General features: G+C 46.3%; 1 pseudogene; it reads left to right on the top strand.

Annotated features, from left to right (window-relative positions):
• The first annotated feature begins 2,314 nt into the window (after nt 1-2,314).
• LOC126107112 (5S ribosomal RNA) lies at nt 2,315-2,433 on the top strand (annotated as a pseudogene).
• The last annotated feature ends 2,646 nt before the right edge of the window (nt 2,434-5,079 follow it).

Raw genomic sequence — 5,079 nt, 5'->3', positions numbered from 1 at the left:
CAACGAATGTTGGGAGAAAGAGATTCCGAGCTTTCCCGCTCTAAAGTTTTAATCTTGTCACCTGAAGATGCACCTTTAACGCCACGAAACTGGTAGTGGTCCAATAATAAAGGACCAAAATACAGTTGAAACGGTTATTAATACCGAAGGTTAAACGGGATTGTCTGGATGGAAGGCGACGTTCTTTTTGAGAAAGACTATTGATAAAATTTAGAGAACCGGCTTTTGACGCTGAATGCCAAACGATTGTACTGCCACCAACATTGCACGTAACGACCACGAATGTACGATACGAGAAATTAGGGCTCATACGGAGGCTTAGACTTAGAGAAAGCTTTTGACAATGTTGACTGGAATACTCTCTTTCAAATTCTAAAGGTGGCAGGGGTAAAATACAGGGAGCGAAAGGCTATTTACAATTTGTACAGAAAACAGATAGCAGTTATAAGAGTCGAGGGGCATGAAAGGGAAGCAGTTGTTGGGAAGGGAGTAAGACAGGGTTGTAGCCTATCCCCGATGTTATTCAATCTGTATATTGAGCAAGCAGTAAAGGAAACAAAAGAAAAATTCGGAGTAGGTATTAAAATCCATGGAGAAGAAATAAAAACTTTGAGGTTCGCCGATGAGATTGTAATTCTGTCAGAGACAGCAAAGGACTTGGAAGAGCAGTTGAACGGAATGGATAGTGTCTTGAAGGGAGGATATAAGATGAACATCAACAAAAACAAAACGAGAATAATGGAATGTAGTCGAATTAAGTCGGGTGATGTTGAGGGTATTAGATTAGGAAATGAGACACTTAAAGTAGTAAAGGAGTTTTGCTATTTGGGGAGCAAAATAACTGATGATGGTCGAAGTAGAGAGGATATAAAATGTAGACTGGCAATGGCAAGGAAATCGTTTCTGAAGAAGAGAAATTTGTTAACATCGAGTATAGATTTAAGTGTCAGGAAGTCATTTCTGAAAGTATTTGTATGGAGTGTAGCCGTGTATGGAAGCGAAACATGGACAAGAAGAGAATAGAAGCTTTCGAAATGTGGTGCTACAGAAGAATGATGAAGATTAGATGGGTAGATCACATAACTAATGAGGAAGTATTGAATAGGATTGGGGAGAAGAGAAGTTTGTGGCACAACTTGACCAGAAGAAGGGATCGGTTGGTAGGACATGTTCTGAGGCATCAAGGGATCACCAATTTAGTATTGGAGGGCACCGTGGAGGGTAAAAATCGTAGGGGGAGACCAAGAGATGAATACACTAAGCAGATCAGAAAGATGTAGGTTGCAGTAGATACTGGGAGATGAAGAAGCTTGCACAGGATAGAGTAGCATGGAGAGCTGCATCAAACCAGTCTCAGGACTGAAGACCACAACAACAACGGAGGCTTTCAGGTTGTTGTGTTTTCCCTCGCTCTAATTGCGAGTGGAACAGGAAAGGAAATGAATACTTGCGGGACAGGTTGCCTTCCGCCGTGCAACGTACGGTGGCTTGTGGAGTATCTATGTAGCTGTAGATGCAGATGTAAAGGGGATGGTGGCGGCTGTGGCGGTGCAGTTCTAGACGCTTCAGTCCGGAACCACGCGCCTGCTACGGTCGCAGGTTCGAAGCCTGCCTCGGGCATGGATGTGTGTGATGTCCTTAGGTTAGTTAGGTTTAAGTAGTTCTAAGTCTAGGGGACTTACGACCTCAGATGTTAAGTCCCATAGTGCTTAGAGCCATTTGTAAAGGGGTTGGACAAAAACCAAACGAAAAACACATTACCTTACCCACTATCGTAAAGGGAAACCGTTGGCAGGTATCTCGGAATCGATAAATACAGGTTCTATACGGTTTTCAAAGGAATCTTATACCGTTCTTCCTGTAAAATACTGGTAAGTTCGGTAGTGATGACAGAGGTAGACAGCGATCAAGCACCCTTCTCTTCAAAGAAGGCCACGAAGGTACAATGATACCGAGATCTGGTGGTTGTAACGGCCAGGGGAGATGCGACAGTTCGCCCTCGTGCTCGTGAAACCACTGCTGGACAATACGAGCTGTGTGGACAGGGCCCTGTCGTCCTGGAACGGACTGCCACCACTGGGGAACAAGCCTTGTGCCACAGTATCGACCAGTCCAGCCAAAATTGTGACATAATCGTCGGCAGTAATACGACCCTGCACAGCAGGCTGGGAATACCACGATTTGGCTGTCCAAATCATCACCGGTCTTCCTCAATGTTTTACTCTAAGGCGACCAAATGACTTTCTTTCAGGTTTTCTGGCTTCGGCACTACGTTATCCTGTTAGGGAGATTTGCGTCACTAATGAATGGTTTTGACAACTGCCTTGCCGCAGTGGTAAGACCGGTTCCCGTCAGAACACCGAAGTTAAGCGCTGTCGGGCTGGGCTAGCACTTGCATGGGTGACCATCCGGTCTGCCCCAGCGCTGTTGGCAAGTGGAGTGCACTCAGCCCTTGAGAGGCAAACAGAGGAGCTACTTGACTGAGAGGTAGCGGCTCCGGTCTCGTAGACCGACATACAGCCGGGAGAGCGGTGTGCTGACCACATGCCCCTCCATATCCGCATCAAGAGACGCCTGTGGGCTAAGGATGACACGGCGGCCGGTCGGTATCGTTGGACCTTCCAAGGCCTGTTCGGACAGACTTAGGTTAGTTAACGAATGGTTTTGGTATTTCAGATCGCCCTGTAGTTTCCTGCGTTTGGTGCTGACAGGGTTAGTAAGTGCGCCATTGACCACTGCAGTGACCTTTGCAGCTGTCGTCTTACTTTTCGTCACATTCCTCATGAATGGCCGGCCGCAGTGGCCAATAGGTTCTAGGCCCTTAAGTCTGGAACCGCCCGACCGCTATGGTCGCAGGTTCGAATCCTACCTCAGGCACGGATGTGCGTGGTGTCCTTAGGTTAGTTAGGTTTAAGTAGTTCTAAGTTCTATGGGACTGATGACCTCAGATGTTAAGTCCCACAGTGCTCAGAGCCATTTGAACCATGAATGACCGTCTGTCACGATCACTCTACACACACTCTCGTCCGCATTGTGACTTAGCGGCTGATATTTTTCCCACTTTGCCTGTAAGCGGAATAAATCTTCTATATGGTGCCTCTTGAAACACCGAAAACTTCCGGTGCCTGAAGTATGCACCATACATGCACCAGCAATTTGTCTGCATTTGAATTCACTAAGCTTCGACATAATGCACTCACAATTACTCAGAACACTGTTTTGAACACAACTGACCCTTTCAACATATTGGGAACATTGCATAGGCGACGTTCGTGGTCAAATGCAACAGTGGAACCTGGAGGCCTGGTTAGCATCCGTATTTACGAGGTGCATTGAAGTTCTAAGGCCTCCGATTTTTTCTCTCCGGACTGGAAAGAGATAGAAACATGTGCATTGTTTTAAAATGAGGCTGCGTTCATTGTTAATACGTCCCAGAGATGGTAGCATCGTACGGCAGATGGAATTTTACCGCCAGCGGCGAGAATGAGAACTGTTTTAAATACTTAAAATGGCGATGTTTTCCTTACTTGAACAGCGTGCAATCATTCGTTTTCTGAATTTGCGTGGTGTGAAACCAATTGAAATTCATCGACAGTTGAAGGAGACATGTGGTGATGGAGTTATGGACGTGTCGAAAGTGCGTTCGTGGGTGCGACAGTTTAATGAAGGCAGAACATTGTGTGACAACAAACCGAAACAACCTCGGGCTGGCACAAGCCAGTCTGATGACATGATCGAGAAAGTGGAGAGAATTGTTTTGGGGGATCGCCGAATGACTGTTGAACAGATCGCCTCCAGAGTTGGCATTTCTGTGGGTTCTGTGCACACAATCCTGCATGACGACCTGAAAATGCGAAAAGTTTCATCCAGGTGGGTGCCACGAATGCTGACGGACGACCACACGGCTGCCCGTGTGGCACATTGCCAAGCAATGTTGACGCGCAACGACAGCATGAATGGGACTTTCTTTTCGTCGGTTGTGACAATGGATGAGACGTGGATGCCATTTTTGAAATCCAGAAACAAAGCGCCAGTCAGCTCAATGGAAGCACACAGATTCACCGCCACCAAAAAAATTTCGGGTAACCGCCAGTGCTGAAAAAATGATGGTGTCCATGTTCTGGGACAGCGAGGGCGTAAGCTTTACCCATTGAGTTCCAAAGGGCACTACGGTAACAGGTGCATCCTACGAAAATGTTTTGAAGAACAAATGCCTTCCTGCACTGCAACAAAAACGTCCGGGAAAGGCTGCGCGTGTGCTGTTTCACCAAGACAACGCACCTGCACATCGAGCTAACGTTACGCAACAGTTTCTTCGTGATAACAACTTTGAAGTGATTCCTCATGCTCCCTACTCACCTGACCTGGCTCCTAGTGACCTTTGGCTTTTTCCAACAGCAAAAGACACTCTCTGTGGCCGCAAATTCACCAGCAGTGCTGCTATTGCCTCAGCGATTTTCCAGTGGTCAAAACAGACTCCTAAAGAAGCCTTCGCCGCTGCCATGGAATCATGGCGTCAGCGTTGTGAAAAATGTGTACGTCTGCAGGGCGATTACGTCGAGAAGTAACGCCAGTTTTATCGATTTCGGGTGAGTAGTTAATTAAAAAAAAAATCGGAGGCCTTAGAACTTGAATGCACCTCGTATAACACCACTTTCAAACTCACTTAAATCTTGATAACCTGCCATTGTAGCAGCAGTAACCGATCTAACAACTGCTCAAGACACTTGTCTTACATACGTGTTGACGACCGCAGTGCCGTACTCTGCCTATTTACATATCTCTGTATTTGAGTGCACATGCCTATACCAGTATCTTTGTCGGGAAAGTGAAGTAGAAACCGTTTTGTTGGCAGAACCCTGACATGAAGCAACAGGTTTACTAAAGACAACGCTTGTCCCACTTTTTTGGAGTATTGCTGCCTGGTATGGGATCCGCATCAGATAGGATCGACGGAGGACGTCGGAATAGTTCAAGGAAGGGCAACTCATTCTGTGTTATGGCTAAACACGGGAGAGAAGGTCAGGGATATTATACGCATGTCCAAATTAATGATTAAAATAAAGGCGTTTTTCGACT

Source organism: Schistocerca cancellata, chromosome 10 (assembly GCF_023864275.1).
Source record: "Schistocerca cancellata isolate TAMUIC-IGC-003103 chromosome 10, iqSchCanc2.1, whole genome shotgun sequence".
Lineage (NCBI taxonomy): Eukaryota > Metazoa > Arthropoda > Insecta > Orthoptera > Acrididae > Schistocerca > Schistocerca cancellata.
Note: the sequence above shows the minus strand (reverse complement) of the source record. Positions and strands in the feature narration are given on the sequence as shown.